A 23,819-nucleotide genomic window follows, 5' to 3' on the forward strand; every position below is an offset into this window, starting at 1 on the left:
CCCCACACTCCTTCAAGGGCAAGCCTCACCAGAGGCAGAGCACCACTGAGGTCCGAGCAGAGTGACATCCTCTACCATCCCAGCCTCCTGCGCACCACGGGTCCCAAGCCCCCACATCTGGGTGGCGTGCAGGTACAGAAAGAATAAACTCTCTGAGATCCCAGACAGGAATCAGACCTGCTCCCTTAAGAAGCTGAGTTAAGTCAGGGATACACATCATGTCTAGAAACCTTGGCCTCCTAGGTGAAAAGACCCAGCTCCCGGATGGCTTCAAGGCTCCTGTCACTCCTAAGTGATGGCAGACGTCTGTTCCCTGGCCAAGCTTGTCTATCTCTGGATGTCTTCCCTTGCAAGAGTATAAGCAAGACTTCTCCATGTCACTTTGTGGCCCCAAGCAGGTCACCGCCAGTTCCCCAGTCTGGTTGGTGGCGGTGGGGGGGGGGTTCCCTCTGAAGCAAAAGTCACGCCCCAGGTGGCATTCCTGCCTGGGTGGTATTTGTCGCTCCTCTTTGGCTGCATGAGGGAGAGTCTGTATGACAAGGATGAGAGTGGCTCCTTGCTGGGGCTCAGAGCTGGACCCGAGGGGGGAAGAGCTGCATCTCGCTTCTCGCATTCTCTGAGGGCAGGTGCAGAGAGGGGTGCTAAGCCTACTCCGCTGGGCAGTCTCGGGCCTTGCTTCCTGCAGCACTGTGTCCATGCCTGCCTCCCCGCAGACAGAACCCTAGAGACCGGGCAGCCTGGCCTGGGTGACAGCTGTAGGCATCAGACCAGCCACACGGCAGTGCCAGCCAGGGAGTCGGCCCCATGCCAGGGGTATGAGCATGCTGGCCAGTCAGGCCACCCAGGCTTCCCCCATCTCAGGAGCCAGGGACATGGCCCAAGAGAGCGTGGGGCTGGACAGCAGGGACCCAAAGGCCAGCCAGAGGCCAAGCACTGGCTCAGGCCCCCAAGGTTTCATTGGTGACACGGCTTTCCTGCAGTGCTCTTGGGGTTCTGGCCCGCAGCTCTTCAGAGCACCCTCTCCTGATCTGGAGACCAGTGTGAAAAGACCCTAGTGGGTCTGTGGCTCACGTGCCCCAGAGGGAGCCCATGCCCAGCCCGAGGCTGGGCACAGGAGAAGCCCCATGCTCCCAAAGGCCCCTAGGCCAGAGCAGCCCCCACCTCTGCCGCTTGGCCAAGCTCTCAGAGGAGCCTGGGCCTGGCCCGGGAGCCGGACTCCATGCCCTCAGGAATCCGGTTAGTTCAGCCTCCTGTAGGCAGATAGGAGTCAGGCCCCAGAAGGAAAGACATTGTCAGCTGGTCAGGCAGGACTCAGGCATTGGGAAAGTGAGGCGGGGCACAGGGCTCCAATTTCTTTTCCATTTCCTGTATGTTCTGCACTGCTTTCAGTGTTTTAATTGATTACATCAACCGTGCTCATTTCCCTGGACAAATTGGTCTTTACACAGAAGAGGCAATTACCTGGGCTTGTTCCATCCCAATCAGCAGAGCAGGCAGGAGCCTCCTTGGGGCCCCACAAGATTATATTATCTGAAAAGACTCTGAGATTCAAAATGAGGGCAATTATTTCAGCCTTATAACTTTTTTTGCTTGCCTTAAAATAACTGGTGCTGGTGTGGGTCCTACAGGGCAGGAGGAGCAGTGGCCTCAGTCTACCTGCTTGAGAGGCTTAGTCTGGTGGCAAAGAGCAGGTGTGGGAGCGGAGGGAGGAGGGTGAAGACCTAGGGCAGAGCGAAGGGCTGGGTTCTGTTCCAGCTGCACCTGCAGGCTACTCAGCCTTGGCCAAGCTGATCACCCTCTCTGAGCTGCCCAGTCTAGGGCAAGGTGCTAAGATTCTCTGCCTGGCCTCCATAAGAGGAGTCTGTAGGACCCCATGAGATCACGGGTGTCAATGTGTTTTGTCGGCTCTCTATACTCTGCCCTTAAGAGGGCAGCCCAGACACCCAGAGGCATCTGTGGGAGCAGGAGGCCCCCAGTCTGATGGAGGAACTCTCAGGACCAACATGGAAGCCACTGGAGCTTGGGTCTGGGGTGGGGACTGGGGAAGGCCAGTGAGACATCTAAAGGGGCCTCACCTCAGTGTTGCACATGTGCAGGGTCAGCAACCAGTAATGGGTGTCTCAAGAAATTTTGCCCCTGACACACCTCACTGACGTCACCCTGGTCCCAGCCCTGCATGGGGCCTTTACTTTCAGCCACTGCAGCCATAGGCAGAGCTTGAGCTGAGGCAAATATGGACTGTTTGTTTTGGATCCTGGTGGTTCTGGAACGCCTTCTGGGGCTTTGTCAGTAGCTTCCATACTAAGCAGGTACAGCCCGCAGGGAATGAGGTAGGGGCTAGCAGGGATGCAGGGCTGGGAGGAGGAGGCTGCCTTCCAGGTCAGGTTCTGCCACTGGCTCACACCAAACTGTGGCCAACTCCACAGCTGCTCCGGGCCCCTGGGCGCCATTGTACCATTAGGGCCTGGCCCAGATCATCTCTAAGGCTAGTTCTAGCTCGGGACATTCTCCGAAATGATGACCTTGAAGCCCCGAGCCCACAGGCCACAGACCTGGCCTGGAGCAGCCCAGCGGACAGGCAGCACAGGGCATGCTTTACAATCCTTCTCAGACACTGGCTGCACATCTGGAGAAAATGCTGTGCACCTGCCCATGAGGGGCTGGTTGCCTTGTTCTGACCAAACTGGGGTCCAGAGGAGATGCTGGGTTTGGGGCCTGGGAGTTTTACATGCTCAGAGGAAACAAGGCCTCCTTATATATGAGTTTCCAATTCTCTTCAGGAAAATCAAAGCTTTCTTATTAAAAAAAGAAAATTTGTGCTATTTCTGCAGACTGTAATGCAGATGAACATGTGGAATTTTATGGAGTTTGTTTTCATAAGGTGCCTGCAGCCAAATCAAAGTGTTGTAAGTCAGGCCACTTCAAACCTCACTTCATGTCAAAAATCCCGGAGAAGCAAGGCCGCTAAGCAAAGTGCTAACCCAGGCTTAACAGGGAGCCCTGGGCCCCACACTCTCTTAAAGAGGACCTTTCATGAGAACAAGGTCCAGCTCTCCAGTTCTGGAACTCATGATACAAATGCTCTGGGGCAGCAACGACTCGGAACACGGCCATGTGTGCCAGCCTGAGACCTGCAGCTGGACTCCTGGGGCTCCATCTCCATACCCTGTTTCCTGGTTGGGTGTTCACTATTGCTAGCCTAGCCCACGGCCATGGCCTGCTCCCTGTTTGCTGCTTCCACGCACACTCCTTCCATTGTGCTTCCCTTCCTGCAGCCGCACTGGGTATCTAGACCGTTGACTCTGACGCTGACATGTCTCTGCTTATAATCATTCACTGAGGGCTCCCCCATTGCCCTCAGGACCAAGTTCAAGCTCCTAAGTGTGGCCAGCAAGGCTCGTCCTGCTTCTGGGGCCTCCTCTCCTGGTGCCTCCACCTCTAGCCCACAGGCAGGTGTCCTCAACCACCCGAGGCTCTGTGGGCCGTTGGCCATCATGCCTTTGGGCCTTTGCTGAAGCTGGTCCCTCTGCTGGCGATGGCATGTGTGCCTGAAGATGCTGCTCTTCCTTCACAGCCCAGCTCCGCCAGGCCCTCCTTTGGAGCCTCCATGGGTCAATTACTGTCATTGATGTAATGACCAATGCCAGGAACCTCTGAACCCAGGGCTGACGTGATACACACCCAGCTGAGCTGTTGGGGGCCAGGCCAGGGTCTGAATCCTCCATTAGACTGTGAGGAACACCATACAGTCCAGGTCCATCTTTTTCTCTGAGCTGCCAGCCTTGGCCGTATCGCTAGCCTAGAGTCTCAGCTTGATGGTCAATAGTTCCCATTCACAGGGACCTGGGGGAACCCAACCATGACAATCTTTAGTGCTTAGTCCTGGGCCTGACTCCAAAGAAACACTCAGTGAATGCTGGTCACTGTCATTGTTAAACCCTCACGAATCCTAGGAAGCAAGATGAACAAAGGCTGCCTGTCTATTTTCTGATAGATGAGAAGACAAGGCCCAAGAGGTGAAGTCACATGTCCAAGGTCACTGTCTCAGTCCACTCGGGCTACTGTAGCAAAAGACCATAGACTGGGGGGCTTAAACAATCGACCTTTACTTCCCACGGTTCTAGAAGCTAGAACTCTGAGGTCAGGGTGCCATGTTGGTTGGGTCCTGGGGAGAGCCCACCTCCTGGCTTGTGCATGGCCATCTTGCTGTGTCCTTGTGTGGCAGAGAGCAAGGTGGGAGCCAGCTCGTGTGTTTCTTACAGGGGCACCAGTTCCATTCATGGGAGTCCACCCTCCTGAACCAGCCACCTCCCACAGGCCCCACCTCCTAACACCATCATGTTGAGGGCGAGGTGTCCACATACGAATTCAGGGGGACACAAACACGCAGCGCATAGGAGTCGCACCGCAAGTAAGGGTCTCACCTCACTCCTATGCGTGAGCCTCCCGCCTCCCGCCCAGGGTTTCCTGTTGGCCCAGAAGCCTGACGTGCTGTGGACCTTGCTGGGCTCCCCCCTGGAAACGAGGGAGACTTACAGACCTACCCTGTGGGGTGAGCCTTTGACCAAGGGGAGCTGGGTCTCTGTAGATTCTTTCTTCCCTTTCTCTTACGAGACTTGCTGCCTGCCACGCAGTTCGTGCAGGCCCAGCGGGCAGGCACAGGCAGCAGCCAGCTTGGTCATGTGTCTCCCACCATCCTTTCCTTTTTCCTCATGCCCTTGCGCTGCCATCACTCTGCTTCCAGGGAAACCCAGACTAAGGCACTCAGGCATCTGGCACAGAGCCTGGCACATAGTGGGTGCTTACTAAACCTCAGGAGGAGGTCAAGTATACTAGAAAAACTGCCTTCCAGATAACACCCCTGGGATCCCCAGGCATATTTGGACGCAGGATCTGGGCCTTGGCTCTGCTGCCATCCTGTCTGGGAGACCCCCTCACTTTACAGCAGCTGTAAGTGCCCTGTCCTTTGTCCTCTTGTCATCCAGACCAGAAAGACTGGGGGGCTCCTTGGAGATAGGCACCCTGCAAAGTACACAGTGGGGTACCCCCAGGCTAAAAGTTGTATAAGAAAGAATGTCCCCCCAAGCTGTCCCCATTTTCCAGGTGTTCACGCCCTGCCCACTGGCCTGCTTTGGGCAGCTCTCCAGGGCCTTCAGGAGTGTTTTGTTCTGTCTGCTTTCGTCCAGAGTCTAGAGTTGTGGAGGCTTGGTCCCAAGAGAGCTTGCTCAGCACTGCCAGACATGGGAGCTTCCCCAGGTGAATGGGATCCTGTCTCACTCGGCCCAGAGCTAAGGCAGGTGGCGCAAAGTCCCCATGTGGAATGCATGACCAGGGACTCCATCTGACAGGCTGCTCCAGGCCCATCTCCCCCTGACTGGTTGGCCACACCTGACAAGGCCACCAATGCCTTGCAGCCCCTTCTCAGTGAGTGCTCATGGCCGCAGGCTGGCTGACCACTAGCTCCTGCAGCCTCTGAGGTGTGCAGAGCATCTTCAGCTCCTGCTAAGTGGCCTGGGCTCGCCTTCCCTCAGGGACCACTGGCATCAGTCCTCATCCAGTTTCTAGCAATCCTCCTATGGGTGCACTGCTCCCTTCTCCCCCTGGAGAACCCTGCACCCCTTCTTGGATGAAGCTTCTCTCCAACCAGGCCCTGGACTGGTCAGCAGAGTGGGGCATAGGACTGGTGGCTGTGTCCTGGCCCTGGTCTTTGGGGCAGAGAATGGCCAGGGCCACAGGGTGGAGGCAGGGCTGGCAGACTTCCCTGCCCCAGCTGGGGAGGGCTTAGGGTGAGGCTGAGGCACATGCCAGGGCAGGGGCCAGGGTATGCCACTGCCTCGGGAGGAAGGGGCGGGGCAGGTCAGGCCATGCCAAAGGGCAGGACAGACGTGGACCTGTGTACAAGTTCCCTGCAGCTGCTATAACAGATCACCACAACCTTGGCGGCTTAAAATAGCCTCTGTATTCATTCCCTTACAGCTCTGGGGCGTGGGCATCTAAAGTCAGGGCACCAGCAGGGTAGCCCAGGCAGAATCCATTTCCTTGCCTCCTTCAGCTTCTAGAGGCTGCCCACACTCCTTGGCTTGCAGCCCCTTGCTCCATCTTCACAGCCAGCAGCATAGCACCTGCAGAGCTCTTTCTGCCCCCACCCCTGCCTTCTCCTATAAGGACCCCTGTGATTACACTGAGCCTGCTCAGTGAATCCAGGCTAATCCTCCCATGTCAGGATGCTTAACTTAATCATGTCTGCAAGTCCCTTTTGCCATCTGAGGGACATGGCCATCTTTGGAGGAGAGGGGTATTATTCAGCCTGCCTGCCACAGGCTGCAAGAGGCTGGGCTCATAGAGCGGGTGGGCCTTAGTCTCCTTGGGCTGCCTTAACAAAACCCTGTAGCTGGGTGGTTTGAGTCATGGAACTGTATTTCTCCCAGTTCTGGGGGCTGGAAGTCTGCGATCAAGATGCCAATGTGGTCAGGTTCTGGTGAGAGCCCTATTCCTGGCACAACCAGCCACCTGTGTCTTCATCTGGCAGAGAGAGCAGAGCAAGCTCTCTGGTGTGTCATCTGAACCAATCCCATTATGGAGGCCCCACCCCCATGACCTCATCTAACCCTAATTACCTCCCAAAGGCCCCACCTCCAAATACCATCACACTGCGATTAGCGCTTCGACGTAAGAATTTATGTGTGTGGGGGGGCATAATCCAGTCCTTAGCAGCCCCCAAGCAAGCCAGCAGCAGCCCCAAGGAGGCCCAGCAAGGCACAAGCAGAGATGGAGCCCATTGCAACCGGTAGATAAAAAGAGGCCAGCAATATAGCTCACAGGCAGGCCGCCCACCAGGATCTGAAGATCGGTCAGCAAGGAGCAGAGCTCCTATGGCTGAGTTGAGATGAAATGAGCCAGGCTGAGCTTTAGGGACGGCTCCAGGCCCCAGGGAGGCTCACAGGTTCCTGGGGCTGAGCCAGTAGGTTGGGGGCAAGCTGCCCCAGAAGAGGGGACAGGAGGGAAGCAGGGCCTGGGAGCCAGGCAGTGCCTGACCCCAAGCTTCATCCTCATTCCAAGAGAGTTGTGTCTAATCTGAGTGTGATTAGATTTGAGAAAGGTCACTCTATCCCTCAGTCAAGTCCATTTTGCCATCACTTATTGAATACCTGCTGCATTTGAGGCCCCAAGCTGGTTAGAGGGATTGAGTGAGGGGCAAGTCTTGGTCTGTACCCTTCAAGCTTGCAGGAGAATCAACACACATGTTCCCCCTTTCTCCCCCCGCCCCCAACTAAATAACCATGCAGGGTAATTTGTTAGAAGGTCAAAATGAATTAAGATGAGTTCTAAGGCAATCAGGAAAGGCTTCCTGGAAAAGGAAGCTCCCGAAAAGACTGGGAAAACATTTGACTGGGTGGAGCAGAAACCCATGTGAGAGGATGATAGGCACAAAAGCTCAGAGGTGGTCGAGTGAGTGTGGCATTGTCCAGAAGAATGAACTGCCAGGCTGGCCAGTGTGTGTTGAGGAATCAAGGACAGTTAGCCTGCTTCTCTGAGGTAGGCAGGGCAGCCTCCCACAGGGCTCTCAGTTCCCCTGTGAGGGATTCCAGACTTCATACTCCACCAGTACCTACCCACCAGGCACCCCGAGCAGCTGCGGACAGAGTCAGTGGCCAACTGGTCCACCCCACAGCCTCGCCAGCCAGTGCCCAGTTCGATTGGTCAGGCCACTCCTCTGGATCTATGTAGTCTCATCTGCTGGACAGCTGCAATCACTTTCTAGGTGACCCACAGCATAAAAGGGTGGGAAGGTCCACTTTTCACAATAACAAAGAACCTAGAGACTTTTAGAGCAAATAAATGGACTGCATTTTCCTTAGTGTGCTGGCAATGAGAAGAGATCAGGACACCTGGCAGGAGGGTCTTCTGCTGATCCAGGCAAGGAGTGGGAGTGAGGGTTCAGAGGAGCTGGCTTGGAAAGGGATGGAAAGCAAGACTGCAGAGTCCTGCTTCCTTGTCTGCATAGTGGGACAGAGAGTCAGTCCTACAGGAGGCAACCCCCTATAGGCCAAGTGCAACGTCATCTATGACTGAAGAGCTGTGTGATTTCGTGTGCTATGTGGGCTGTTATTGTGGCCTCCAGTTCTGGGGTATAATGTTTTGTAGGCAGCACTCCGGATGCCTTGTCCCTTCTGCTGCTGTGTCACACTGCACCCCCACAGTGCGTGTTCTCTTGCTTCCAGGACTTACGCGGCTTTAACACACGCACGTTGTTTTTCCCGCCCCAGGTCGGTTGTCATTTTTCAGATTAACAGTCGCCAATGTGCACCCTTCCTGACAGGCATTGTCCAACTGATGCACAGGACCTCCTCCATGTCTCCTTCTGGCCCATCTCCTTGGCAGCCTGGCAGGTACCAACCAGGCCGTGATCGTGTCATGCAATAGCCTGTTTGTAAAGCAGATGGGGAGGTGGTGGGCCCATTCTGGAAGCTGTGAACATGGAAGATGGAATCAGGGCCTTCCTAGCAAGGTGATGAAAGATGTGATTTGGTTAAGGATTTTGAGACAAAGAGACTATCCTGGATTATCTGGGAAGGCCCTAAATGTAATCACATGTATCCTTATAAAACACACAAGGGAAGACAGCCATGTGAACAGAGTCAGAGACTAGAGTGATGTGGCCACAAGCCAAGGAAGCCTGGGGCCCCCAGAGCTGGAAGAGGCCCGGAAACATGTTCCCCTAGACCTTCCAGGAGGACATAGCTCTGCTGATACCTTGATTTCCTATCTCTAGCCTCCAGCACTGGGGGAGAAGAAATTTCGGTTGGTCTAAACTATCGAGTTTGTGGTACTTTGTTACAGGAGCCACAGAAAACTAATAAAAACGTGGGAAGCTCATGCCAAGGGGACACAAACGGGGTGCTGTTCCCAGCACAAGATCCCCTGGGACAAGACCCCACCTTAACCCAGTCCTGACCAAAAGCCTTTTAGCTCAGACAACTAGAACATTTCTTTTTCCCTATGGAAAAAACCATACTGGCAATCAGTGAAAGGATAGACAGCATTCTGCAGAGATGCACGGCACACGCATCTTGGCTGGAGTGTACCTGTCTCTCGGCAGGGCAGAGGCCCTGAATCCCCCCAGAGTGCTCACCCAGCAGGGATGCATTTGGCTTTGCGACTCCCATGATTGTTAAGAGGGATGGAACCTTACTCCTGAGGAGGACAGATGAAATGTGAGTGTCAAAGTGAGGTGAGAGGGGCAACTAATATATCCAATCCTGGCCCCCCAGGGACCCCAAGGGATCTGGACCAAAGAGAACCAAGTCAGAGGGAGAAATAAGAGATCTGGAATTGAGAGGCCCAAACCAAGTGCCCCAGAGCCTGGCACTGGCAGCGGGCCTTGTCAGCAGGGGAATGTGGCAGCCGGACAAGCCCTGGTGTGCGTGAGTAGAAGGGGAGCCTCCCGCTACCTCTCTGGGCCTTGATGGCTCAGCTCACTCTGGGTCCCATGCTGAGGACAAACAATAGCATTCTGGGGGAACAGGCCCCAGATGAGAAGGGGACATGAGCCCACAGTATCTGAGATGGGCGTGAGGGTCCTGAGTGATGTCCTCAGCTCTCCGGAGGCTGGCCTGGGGTGGAGGGCTTGAGGCGGATGACCTTAGGAGCTAGAACTGCCGTGGAGGCACCGCAAAGCCGATCAGCACTTCCCACAAGGACGCACTTGATGATGGCAGAGCTACTAAAAGGTGAAAAGTTCTGCCATCTTGTGAGTCAGTTTCAAGGTCAAGTTGAGCATGGGGTTCAATCATAATGCAGTGCTTTAAAAGGTAGAAAGCAATACCTGGGGAAACCAACCTCGCCTCTCCAGAGTAATGAGTGGGTCTCACTGACAGCTGCTCTGGGATATTGGGCATCAGGCAACAGTGTGTCTTTTGAGCATTTAGGAACATCGTCTGAAGATTCTAAAGGGAACGGTTGGTGAGAGTCAGTTTGCAGATGAGGATAAGGCAAAGGTCACCTTCATTATTCAGAGTCTTGGCTTCCTTTTTCTATGGACTTCCTTGTTAGAATCCAGAAAGGCAGGCTGCCCATCCTTAACGGGACAGCCAGCACCTCCCTTAGGAGATGGCATATAGTTTTAAATGAGCAGTGTTACCGTTTCCATCTATCCCTGTGGATAAATATAGAGAGGCTGGCTGGCATGGGACCGTGCCATGGAGCCGTCAGGGTGGTGCCGAGACCCAGGCAGCAGACCGTGCTTTGGGGAAGCAGTGTACTAACAGGGACTGGCTTGAGATTCCCGGTGGCCAGTGTCTGCGGAATGCCCACCACATGACATGTGCTGTCATGTGGTGAGGATGCAGAGAAGTGCCAGCCAGCCGTCATGCCAGTCTGCTCCCTTGGTATTTGGGCTGGGCAGTACTAGAAAGACTACAGCCTACAAAATGGGGGCCTGGCCTCAGCCAGTGCTAAGGAGCACACAGCCCTGGAAGCTGTAGACAATAGCCATCCTTCGTATGGTTAATGTAATGTTATTCAAGTGAGTTCTCTGACCAAGTGAGAGGTTGCCTGTGAGAAGCAGCAGCCAGTCAGAAGACAAAGTGACTGGGGGCAGGGAGTGCCAGGCAGGGGAGCCAGGCAGCCCTGGGTCAGACAGAGGTCTGCAGGCCGGGAGTGAATGAGCCCTGCCCACGGGAAGCTGGAGGTCAAACCAGACGCCAGAGGAGCCTGGGGCCCTGAGCCCAGGATGACCAAGGCTACAAATAGACTGATGGCGGGGAAGCCACAGGCCAGAGGGAGGTGCCCTGGGAGAAGAAGGGAGAGGCTAAGGAGAGGATGGAGAGTCAAATCTCTCAGGAAGAACAAGTGGGCAGGATACGCCCCTGCCCATCCAAGGTGCAGGAGACTGGTATTGGTCTCAGCTGGTCACCAACTCTCAGTAGACCCTTGCTGAAGCCCTTCCGCATTCTGGGCCTTTGTTTCCCCATCATCAAGTAGCCTGATCCAGATGACCATTCCAGACTCTTCCAACACGGCCAACTCAGGAGCTTCCCTCCTTTTCCCAGAGAAGGGCCCTCCCTTCAACCTGCCTGGGCTAGTTTTCTAGGGCCGCAATAGCACAGTACCATAAACTGGGGGCTTCAAACAGTGGAAATTCACTCTCTCACAGTTCTGGAGGCCAGAAGCCTGAAATCAGGATCACTGGGCTGAAATCAAGCTGTTGGCAGGGAGACGTTCCCTCCAGAGATTCCAGGGCAAATTCTGTGCCCTGATTCCTGGCTCGGCTGCTCCTTGGCCTGCAGCCTCTCTCACCGTCTTTACTTTGCCCCCTCCCTCCGCCTCTCTTCTGAGGACATTTGTGACCGCATTTAGGGCCCACCTGGTAATCTCTCACCTCATGGTTCTTAATCCTAACCACAAAGTCCTTTTTTGGCCATAAGGTAATGCTCAGAGGTTCAAGGGATCATGACTTGACTATCTTTTGGGGGACATTTTTTTCAGCCCACTGTACCACACAGTTTGGGCCTTTCTTGGTTTTCTCTATGGCCTTCCTATGTTGACTCAAATGTTTTCATAGGGATTCACTTGTTCTCAGCTGTCAAAAGTCATTGAAAAGAACACCCAGAACTCTCTCTCTCTCTCTATCCAAGACTTAGCTATATCCGGGTAGATTAAGGCAAAAGTCCCCCTGTGGCCCTCTTCAGACCTTACCTAGTGGAATGTGTCCTTCAACTGGAACCCAGCTGCGCCTGTCACAGAATCCAAGCCCAAAGACGCCGAAGGCCTCAAAATATACTTTAAAGCATTTGGTGAGGCTTCTTAAATGTGTGTGGGGGGTGGGGGGCAGTGACCTGCAGAGAAAATTTTGAAAACCTGAGCTTTTGATGTCAGTGGACCTCTTGACCTGCAAGGAGCCCTTCCCATCCTAGGTCCTGGACCTATGGCTCACACATTTTGAAGCCAAGTCCTGTGCATCCCATGGCTGAAACACTGACCATCTGCAGTAAAGAGCTGCATCAAAGGGAATGGATGAACCCAACATGTGTTACCAAGGGCAGGCCACCGAGAGATGTTGGGAAGTGCCTACAGCTTAAGGGACACTTAATAGGGGGGTTGTGGAGGGAAAAATATGGAGAGCCTGAGACCCCAACTCCCTGGCCAACCCGTCCTATGCCCCGCCTCCCACCATGTAGAGAGAGTGTGCTCAGGAAGATCAAGTTTAAATGTGAACAGGAATTCGGTCTCCAGCATCTGTCCACCTGGAGATGGTGTGACTGGGGGCCACCAAAGCTGCTGTCACAACCTCACCTCTGAAGAGCAGCACCCAGACTCCTGGGATTTTCTTCTTTGATCATAAAGCTGGCCCTGAGAAAAGGTCAAGGGCAGCTAGGGTTGTTGCAGAGTGGCTGACATCAAGATGCAAGATGCCTGTGATGGTTAATTTTACGTAACAACCTGGCTAGGCCATGATACCCAGTTGTTGGACAAACACCAGACTAGCTTTTGCTGTGAGGGTATTTTTAGATGTTATTAACATTTAAATAAATTGATTTTAAGTAAGGCAGATTATCCCCCATGATGTGGGGGGGGCTGCATCCAATCTGTTGAAGGCCTTAAGAGCAAAGATGGAAGCTTCCTGAAGAATTTAGGAATTTAGCCTCCAGACTGCTGCAAAAAAATTGCTGCCTGAGTTTCTAGCCTTCGACCCTGAGACTGGACCATCAGTGTCCAGTGACTTCCCTTCCCTGAGTGTCCAGCCTGCCTGCCCCACAGATTCAGACTTGCCAGCCCTCACAATCACATGAGCCAATTTCTTTTTTTTTATTTTTTATTTTTTATTTTTATTGAAGGGTAGTTGACACACAGTATTACATTACATTAGTTTCAGGTGTACAACACAGTGATTCAACATTTATATACATGATAATTCTAAGTACCAGCTATCACCATACCAAGTTGTTACAATATTTTGACTATATTCCTTATGCTATACATTACATCCCGGTTGCTTATTTATTTTACAATTGGAAGTGTGTACTTTTTCTTGGTTGTTGTTGTTAGGGCATCTCTCATATTTATTGATCAAATGGTTGTTAACAACAATAAAATTCTGTATAGGGGAGTCGGTGTACATGAGCCAATTCTTAAGACAGATCCATAGCTAGCTAGCTAGATCAGTAGATAGATAATCTCTTGTTGGTTCTGTTCCTTTGAGAACCCTGCTTAATGCAATGCCTACGTGGTCTGGGAGGGCTTCTGCGTTCTGAGGAGGGAGGGAGTGGGCCCTGGACATACCCACAGTTGCCCTGCAGGGAAAAGTGGTATCCTCAGGGCCCTTCTCGCTCTCAGCCCTCTGAGTAGCTTGTCTGCTCCCTGACCCAGCCCCTGCCTTGTGAATCTGTCCTTCCTTCCAAGCCCCCCTCCCCGTGTACGCTCACTCCCGTGGTGGAGCTTGTCCTCTGCAGCCAGCTGCAAGCTCTCCCTGGTGGGCCCGGTCCTGGGGAGCTCACCCTCTAAGCTCATTTCAAAGAGTTCAGCTTCTAGCCCCGCATTCCCTGGTAGCCATTAACTCCTTCAGTTCTTACAATTACCTGTAAGGTAGGGACTCTTGCACCCCTATTTTCAGATGAGGAATATGGGTGTTCAGACAGGTGCTGTAGTTTCCCTAAAGTCACACAGCTAGCATGGCGGTAGCTAGAAGCCAGGGGTCTATCTGTGTGACTCTAGAGCCCATGTTCTTTGCACTACATCCACCACCCAAGATGGCTACTCTCTGTAGACATGCTTAAAACTAAGGCACAGACTCATAGAGGGGCTGCTCCAGAAATGTGCTCTGCCTTGCGAAGTCCCACGGAGCTCAGGCTCAGACACAAGGGATGCAGCCGATCAGCAGTGGTTGCCCACGTGCAGCTGAAGGATGTGGCTGTCAGGAGCTTGAGGTTCTCAAAACAGAGAAATCACTTCAGAAGTGGATCCTGCAAGCAGGAGTGACAGATTATCACTGCACATTTGACCAAGTTGGCGAGGAGTCTAAATGGAATGAACATCTGAGAAAGAGAGACTGTCTTCCAATGACAGTGTTGTCATTGAGCTGGGATTTCAATAGCGATGGCAAGGGCTCTGTAGAGACCAGGACATACTCTTTGGGGGAAGAAAAGCCTGAATTCAGCTGCAGCCAGGACAGCAGCCATGCTGGAGGGAAACTCGAGAGAGACTGGAGGGGCCTCCCCTCCGGCCTCCGGCCTCCAGCCTCCTCTGCAGTAGGAAGCACAGAGGCCTTGCTGGAAGGGGAGAGGTGTGCCTGCAAGGCTGCTCTTGGGGCCGTGGAGAGAGGAGGGCGGCCACCCATCTGGCATCTCACCGCCACCCTTGCCAGGCTGGTGAATGGAGCTGAAGAGACTGTTGATTGTACTTCCAAAGGCATTTCGGCTCTGAATCAGAATCAACAAGCCAAGCAAATGAGAAACAGTGGACGGAGGGGAGGGTGGCCTTGGCTGGGGCAGAGAACACACTCCAGGAGAAACCCGGCAGCCTGACCACGGGGAAGTGCAGACAGATCGGATGAGGGGCTCAAGGTGTGTTGCTGGGTCCCATCAACCCTCCATTTGTCCACCTACCCACCCGTCCTTCTGTCCATCCATCATTCCATGCCTCCCCCGAGGCTGTCTGAAGCCTAGCTCTGGGGCAGGCCTTGGGTGGGGGCCCTTTGGTGAGAGGCACAGAGAGGAATCCAAAGTAGAGCCTGACTACAGGGGGGACCTCTCTCCCTGCACCCCCATCCTGATCTGGCCCCTCCACTCCAGCTATGCCCAAGTGCTCACAACTCCCTCTTGCCTCTGCCTGGAAGCTTTCCCCACCTCAGCCCCCCAATAACAGCCTGTATGGCAGGTAGGAAAATATTGCCCAAAGATATCATGCCCTGAACCGCAGAACCTGGAATGTTCCTTTATATGGCCAAAAAAGTGCGATTAATTTTAGAGTCTCAAAATGAGGAAGTGACCCTGGGTTACCCAGATGTGTTATCAATACCCTCACAAAGGTCCTTATAAGGAGGAGATTTCACACACATAGGAGACAAGGTGATGTGTCCATGGAAGCAGAGATGGGGTGGTGTGGCCACAGCCAGGGAATGCCGGGGGCCACCAGAAGCAGGAAGGGGCGAGGACCGGATTTCTCCGCTGGAGCCTCTGGAGGGAGTGCGACTCTGCTTATATCTGGGTTTAGCCCAGTGATGCTGATCTTGGACTTCTGGCCTCCAGACTGTGAGAGAATAAATCTCTACTGTTTTAAGTCACCCAGTTTGTGGTGATTTGTTCCAGGAAGCTAATACACCCCAGCAAGATGGTTATAACAGTTCAAGAGGAGCTTGTGTTTATATGCAGGTTCTGGCCTGTGGAGTGTGCTCAGTGAATGGTGACTTAATTGAGCATGAAGAGAACATGGCAGGCCAAGGAGTGACATATTAAAGTTAAGAGCAGCATACTCTCTGGCCTCCACAGGCCTGGTTAGATGGAAATCTCATTGTTTTCTGAGAACTAAGTGTCTTGCCAATGGGTTTCAGCCCCGGGACAAGTTCACTATGGATTCAATGTGACCAAAGAAATGACAGTAAAATGTTCTTGGGGTGAAAGGGTTATACCCAACTTTATTTCCAGGTGGCAGGTTACTCACTAAAATCCCATCCACTCAGAGCGAGTCTGTGTGCAGCAAGCTGGTCTCTGCCTCTGGGCCCCTCTGTCTGCACAGCCGTCCTCTGGGCCTCTGTCTTCTGTGCTGCCACCACCCCAGCGTCTGCTCTCCTGCAGCCTTGCAGCCATGCCACCATGTCTCCCAGAGCACTGGAAGGAGCTCTTTATATAGAGTCAACAGCAACGTAGTGCCCCCACGTGTGTAGTGAGCTAGACAACCAGGGCCAGGTGAGAATCCTGCCCACAGGAACTCTCATTTTATCCACACTAAGAAACATAAAGTTGACTTGATTCATGGGTAGGAGACTTTCCTTTAAGTGTACTTTTGCCAATAAGTCTAAAAATGTCTCAGGGTTCAGAAAGTAGCGGTTCTGGATTTGGGTCACATACAGTGTCTTTGGAAAGCCCCTCTTGGGCCATGGTGAGGCTTCACTGGAAAGGCAAACAGTGGGCACGGAGGTGATGCAGACTTGGGTCACTAGGGCCCTACTGTCGTCACAGAGCCGGCTCCCCCAACTACACACTGCCCACCACATGGTCTCCCAGAGCAAGAGACTCCCCACATGCACAAGCTTGCACGCCTGGCCGGTGTATCCCCACCTTCTGGGTGACAAGCCCAGAGCCTCAGGATGAGCGGGCTGGGAGGATAGTCTGTCTCCTGCGCTGCCCTGGCAGCCTGGCCAGACCCCAGAGCACAGCACCTCCCGGGTCCTGTTCCTAGAGGCCTGGCCCAGGCAGCTGGAGCTCAAGGAGAGAACAAGGGCTTTGTCCTCCCTGGGGCTCCAGGCCGGGTCAGCGGGCCTTGGTCGGCGGGAAGAAGCCTGCCCAGCCTGCCCCTCCAAGACAAGCCTCAGTGGCCACTCGGCGAGGACGGCCCCTCCCCTGGCTCTGCCACACTTACAGTGCCAGAGCCACCTCAGCCCGCCGCCACACAGCCATACAGCCATTCTACCAAACAGCTCCCCTCCCGCTTGGTCACAGAGAAAACACCATCAGAGCATCGGGGCACTGGGGGAGGGGGGTCAGGCGCATGTGTGGCCATACACATAGCGAATTGCTGGGTTATTAGATGCTACCTCATTGTGGAGGAGCCAGATGAATCCTCTTCCCCAGTCTTCTGAATAACTCCCCACTCAGACTAAGCAGCAGTTTATTAGGAATCTTATCAGATAGCAATATTTCTACTTAGCAGTACACATATAAGCTTGGCTTGGTCCAAAAAGATGTAACATGAGATATGTCTGCTCAGCCGCTGTCTGGGGCCCTGTAATTGAAGCCTTGTAATTAGCATGAAGTCACCAGCTTGGTCCCTCTCACAGGGCACCGGGTGGGGTGTGAAGGGGGAGCTGCTAAGGCCCCATCCACAGGAAACATTTCCTAAATATTAAAGAGAAGGCAACAAAAGATCCCACCCCCCACCATTGCCCATGGACCTTGCTGCTAGGCCAGCTGTGCCCCTTTTGACTAATACCAAGCCTTGGGCCATCCATCCTCTGGTCCCTCTGGAATGAAAGGCCAGGTGTCAACAAGCCGCAAGGTCACATGGGCTGGGTAGCATGGGCCACCCTGTTATCTCAGCCCACACTCCAGGCCTGGCTTTCTGCACAAGAGTGAGAGTTGGGAGTGCCTAGTGAGTGCTAGCCGCCACCTGGACCCCATCCACAACTGAACCAGGGGAGGGACAGAGAGCAGATTCTGCCTCACCTCTGGGCCAGGCCCTGAATGAGGCACTGGTGACTCAGCTGCACAAAGTAGAGTGCCCCCCACTGGGGGGGCTCCTCAGTCGGGGGTCGGGGGTCTGGACACACAGTGTTTGGGAACTGCAGAGCTTCTTCACTTCACCTCTCTGGGCCTCAGTGTCCTCACTGTAAACTGGGGCTGATAGAGTCACAGAAGTTGAGTTTCTAATGAGATAAGCCATGGGCAGGTGCTTCCAAGAATATGAAGAGGCAGTGTTATAGTGAGCCCCTTGCCCATGTGCCCATCAGGCCCACCATGCCCAAGGAGCAAGAGGAGGGCCCATGGATGCTGCCACAGGTCTGGTCCTTGGAAACCCCTGGAGGGCTTTGGCTGGCCTCCTAACCTGGCCCTGTCATGGCTTGCCCATCCCTGTCCTGGCTTGTGAACCAGGACCCTCTGCTGAGAAATCCAGATAGGAGCCACACTGCTCACAAAATTGGGCAGGAGAGAGGATTCAGTTCGCTTTCCTCCCTCCCTCCCTCCCTCCCTCCCTCCCTCCCTCCCTTCCTCCCTCCCTTCCTTCCTCCCTTCTTTCCTTCCTTCCTTTAGGGCATGGGATAACAGAGCTGTTGCTTACTCCAAACTGCCATGAGAAACCACCATGCCTGGGACAAACCTCCTCTGATTTGAGTTCCACACCTCCTGTCCACCCTGGGCCCATTCTCTGACGCCAAGCCCACTAGTTTGTTTTTGTTTGTTTGTTTTTCTTTTCTGGTATCATTAATCTACAATTACATGAGGAGCATTATGTTTACTAGGTTCCCCCCTTCACCAAGTCCCCCCCACAAACCCCATTACAGTCACTGTCCATCAGCATAGTAAGATGCTGTAGAATCACTACTTGTCTTCTCTGTGTTGCACAGCCCTCCCCATGCCCCCCCACACTATACATGCTAATCGTAAGGCCCCCATTCTTCTCCTCAATCCTTCTCCCTCCCTTCCCACCTATCCTCCCCAGTCCCTTTCTCTTTGGTACCTGTTAGTCCATTCTTGGGTTCTGTGATTCTGCTGCCGTTTTGTTCCTTCAGGTTTTTCTTTGTTCTTATACTCCACACATGAGTGAAATCATTTGGTACTTGTCTTTCTCTGCCTGGCTTATTTCACTGAGCATAATACCCTCTAGCTCCATCCATGTTGTTGCAAATGGTAGGATGTTTTCTTCTTAGGGCTGAATAATATTCCATTGTGTATACGTACCACCTCTTCTTTATCCATTCATCTACTGATGGACACTTAGGTTGCTTCCATTTCTTGGCTGTTGTAAATAGTGCTGTGATAAACAGGGGTGCATATGTCTTTTTGAATCTGAGAAATTATATTTCTTGGGTAAATTCCTAGCAGTGGAATTACTGAGTCAAATGGTATTTCTATTTTGAGCTTTTTGAGGAACCTCTATATTCCTTTCCACAATGCTTGAACTAGCTTACATTCCCACCAGCAGTGTAGGATGGTTCCCCTTTTTCCGCATCCTCACCAGCATTTGTTGTTCTTACTCTTTTTGATGCTGGCCATCCTTTTCTGGTGTGAGGTGATATCTCATTGTGGTTTTAATTTGCATTTCTCTGATGATTAGCGATGAGGAGCATATTTTTATTTCCCTGTTGGCCATCTGAATTTCTTCTTTGGAGAAGTGTCTATTCAGATCCTTCACCTGTTTTTTAATTGGGTTATTTGCTTTTTGTTTGTTGAGGTATGTGAGCTCTTTATATATTTTGGACGTCAACCCATTAGCGGATCTGTCATTTATGAATATACTCTCCCATACTGTAGGGTACCTTTTTGTTCTATTGATGGTGTCCTTTGATGTACAGAAGTTTTTCAGCTTGATATAGTCCCACTTGTTCATTTTTGCTTTTCTTTCCCTTGCCCAGGGAGATATGTTCATGAAGAAGTTGCTCATGTTTATGTCCAAGAGATTTTTGCCTATATTTTTTTCTAAGAGTTTTATGGTCTCACGAATTACATTCAGATTTTTAAGCCATTTTGAATTTACTTTTGTGTATGGGGTTAGACAATGATCCAGTTTCATTCTCTTACATGTAGCTGTCCAGTTTTGCCAACACCAACTGTTGAAGAGGCTGTCATTTCCCCACTGTATATCCATGGCTCCTTTATCATATGTTAATTGACCATATATGTTTGGATTAATATCTGCACTCTCTATTCTGTTCCACTGGTCTGTGGCTCTGTTCTTGTGTTAGTACCAAATTATCTTGATTACTATGGCTTTGTAGTAGAGCTTGAAGTTGGGAAGTGAGATCCCCCACACTTAATTCTTCCTTCTCAGGATTGCTTTGGCTATTCGGGGTCTTTGGTGGTTCCATATGAATTTTTGAACTATTTGTTCCAGTTCATTGAAGAATGCTGTTGGTAATTTGATAGGGATTGCATCGAATCTGTATATTGCTTTGGGCAGGATGGCCATTTTGACGATATTAATTCTTCCTAGCCATGAGCATGGGATGAGTTTCCATTTATTAGGGTCCTCTAATTTCTCCTAGGAGTGTCTTGTAGTTTTCAGGGTATAGGTCTTTCATTTCCTTGGTTAGGTTTATTCCTAGGTATTTTATTCTTTTTGATGCAATTGTGAATGGAATTGTTTTCCTGATTTCTCTTTCTGTTATAGGAAAGCCACAGATTTCTGTGTATTAACTTTGTATCCTGCAACTTTGCTGAATTCTGATATCAGTTCTAGTAGTTTCGGAGTGGAGTCTTTAGGGTTTTTTATGTACAATATCATGTCATCTGCAAATAGTGACAGTTTAACTTCTTCTTTACCAGTCTGGATTCCTTGTATTTCTTTGTTTTGTCTAATTGCCATGGCTAGGACCTCCAGTACTATGTTAAATAACAGTGGGGAGAGTGGGCATCCCTGTCTTGTTCCCGATCTCAGAGGAAAAGCTTTCAGCCTCTCGCTGTTCAGTATGATGTTAGCTGTGGGTTTATCATATATGGCCTTTATTATGTTGAGGTACTTGTCCTCTATGCCCATTTTGTTGAGAGTTTTTATCATGAATGGATGTTGAATTTTGTCAAATGCTTTTTCAGCATCTGTGGAGATGATCATGTGATTTTGTCCTTCTTTTTGTTGATGTGGTGGATGATGTTCATGGATTTTCAAATTTTGTACCATCCTTGCATCCCTGAGATGAATCCCACTTGGTCATGGTGTATGATCCTTTTGAAGTATTTTTGAATTTGGTTTGCTAATATTTTGTTGGGTATTTTTGCATCTATGTTCATCAGGGATATTGTTCTGTAATTTCTTTTTTGGTGGTGTCTTTGCCTGGTTTTGGTATTAGGGTGATGCTGGCTTCATAGAATGAGTTTGGAAGTATTCCCTCCTTTTCTATTTTTTGGAAAACTTTAAGGAGAATGGGTATTATGTCTTCTCTGTATGGCTATTGTACTCTATCTTCTGTTCTCTCTTTTAGGAATAGTTGTATTTGTTGTATTTTCAAAAATATATATGGTTTTGGGAGGAGATTTCTGTTGCCCTACTCATGCTGCCATCTTGGCTCCTCCCTCCAAGCCCACTAGTTTTTTAACATCTCTCTTTTCAGCTACCTGACCACAAGTTGAACTCCTCCTGCTAGGTCCTGCCAGAGTTGTATTGGGTAACCAAGAAAATACAGAACACTGGGCGATGTGTCCTGTGTCATAAACTGCCCCAGGAGTTAAGAGCCCTGGGACCACCTTGGACCTCAGTTACCTCACCTTAAAATGGAGAGAACATTGGTCCCTGCCTCACAAGGTTGTTACAAGGATTAAATGAGCTAAATTCCAGCTCAGACAAGATGGAGTTTCCATACTTCTCCCTGTTCCTCTCACAAAATGTGGCCGAACCCCCTAAACATTATATAAAACAAATATAAGAAGACTGTGAAGGATGAAGAGAGATAGAGCAGCCAGCAACTGGGGGTCCTGGGGAGGGCCATGGCAGGGAGCTCCCTGGGCTGTCTTTTTGCCTCATAGGTCCTGGACTTGGAGTTAAAGAAGCCAGCAACCCAGAAACATCAATGGGAACAGACAAAAAAGCCCCAATGACAGCCTCTCTAGCAAAAGGACCAGGAAAGGGACAGCCTGAAAAGACGGGAGACGTCTAGGCAGCTGCTGCTCTGCTCCAAGCAAGTAGTACAGAGAAACTGTGACCCTCCCTCCCTCCCAATAAGCAAAGGTGAGTGGAAGCCTGTACCTCCACCTCGTGAGGCTGTAACGAGGCAGCACAGCCTCCCCTCCAGCAGTGTTAGAGAGGGCCAGGTGGGGAGCTGGGCTCTTCATTCCCCCCAGCACTAAGGAGGCCTCTACCCATCGAGTCATGGGGGCCATGTGTCTCCCTTTCAGCCAGGGATGTGTCACTGGAAGCTTGTGGAGAACCGGAGCCCTCACTCTCACCCAGCATAACAGGCGTCCCTTCCTCGCCCCCCACCCCCAGGATGTTGGCGGGGATTGAGTGGAGAGCCTGGACTTCCCAACCTGCCCGGCGAGACAAGGCAGCACTCCCTTCGCTCGCCAAATGGTGTCAGGCGAGGCCTTACAACATAAACCCGAAAATGTCCACGATATTATCAGAATCTCTTGTCTTACCAAGAACTAGGAAAAACACAGCTGGAATGAGAAAGGACAATCCAAAGATACCAACACTGAAATAAATCAGATGTTGGAATTATCTGGCAAGAATTTTAAAGCAGCTATCATAAAAACGCTTCAGCAATCCATTACAAACATGCTTGAAACAAATAAAAAAATAAAAATCTAAGCTAAGAAATAGAAGATAAAAAGAATTAAATGAAATTTTAGATCTGAAAAAATGTAATAACTGAAACAAACATCTTTCTGGATGGACTCCATAGTAGACTGGATATGACAGAGGATTATCAGTGAACTTGAAGACGAAACAATAGAACATAATCTGAGCGACAGAGAAAATTGACTGGAAAAAAATGCACAGAGCCTCCGGGACCTGTGGGACTATGATGAAAGATCATTATAGATTGTCATTAAACTCTCAGGAGGAGAGAAAACAGTGTGAGTCTGAAAAAGTATTAGAAGAAATATGACTGAAAATGCTCCAAATTTGTCAAAAGACATAAACCTGCAGATTCAAGAAGCTGAGTGAAACTCAAACAGGATAAATTCAAAGAAACACATGCCAAGATACATCAGGGTCCTGACAAATAAAGGCAAAGGGAAAAATATTGAATGGAGTGAAGAAGAATGGTACCTTCCTTTATAGGGGGAAAAGCTATTTGAATGACAACAGATGTCACATCAGAAACCACGGAGGCCAGAGGGAAGTGACAAAACATTTTTCAAAACCTGTCAATCCAACAATCTAAATCCAGAATACGTATCTTTTTGAGGGAAAACGAAGAGAATTTGTCACCAGAAGACCTACTTTAAAAGAATAGCTAAGGGAGAAAAAGGACAACAGAGAGAGTAAAAATATGGGTAAGTACATTAAAGTTTCCTCCTCCTAAGGTTTCTGAATTATGTTGAAGGTTGCAGCAACAGTCGTTAACGGGAGGAATGCTCTGCCTTTCAGCACCTGAAGGGTAAATGAAAGCAAGCAGGACATACACTTGTGTATTCGGCAAAGGAAAGTATGTATGCAAATATAACTGGAAAGGAATATGGCAAAATCTTAACAGCAGTTGCTTTTGGGAGAGGGAACTAGGGGTGGCTTTCCCCCTTGGCTTTTTGGTTGATGCTTTTCTGTTCTTGCCTGAGTCATCTCCATAAGCATGCTTGGATAATCAGAAAAAGTGAATGTGCACAGCAGAACAATGAAGAGTTACATTAGCTAAAAGCCAGGTGCTCCTGGAGAATAGAGAGGGGGGATTACCCTTAGGGGAATCTAGGCAGATTTCATGGGCGAGGTGGCATTTGGTTTGCCACCTGCAAGGATGGATGGGGTGGAAAGGGCTGGGGAAGATATTCCAAGTTGGAGAAACTGTGTGAAGAAAATCACGAAGTTGAGTAAGAGGACATGCACAACACGGATTCTGACAAGGTGACTGGCAAGGATGGGGTCACCCAGTGTGGCCAGCCTGTAGGACATAGGTGAGTCACTACAATTACTGGACAGGTCCCCAAAGGACCTTCTGTGCCTGACAGGCCCAGAGTAAAGGGCAAAGCATGTGTGAGGTCTATAGAATGGGAGGTTGTGGGACCATGGGGCCTCTGGTAGACATGGGTGCCTGCTGCTTGGGCCCAAGCTAGAAGTGGAGTGGCTCTCTCCCAGCCTGCCTTCTTTCCCAGGGCCCAAGGGAGGATCTGCCTCTATTTCCTTCCTCTTCTCCTGAGAGGCTGGCTTCCCTCTAGGTGGGGTACAAAACAACTCGTTTTTTTCTCCCTGGTCTGCTCTCCACCCACGGCCACACACACCTTCTCTCCTGTCTTCCC

The sequence above is a fragment of the Manis pentadactyla genome, chromosome X (assembly GCF_030020395.1).
Source record: "Manis pentadactyla isolate mManPen7 chromosome X, mManPen7.hap1, whole genome shotgun sequence".
Lineage (NCBI taxonomy): Eukaryota > Metazoa > Chordata > Mammalia > Pholidota > Manidae > Manis > Manis pentadactyla.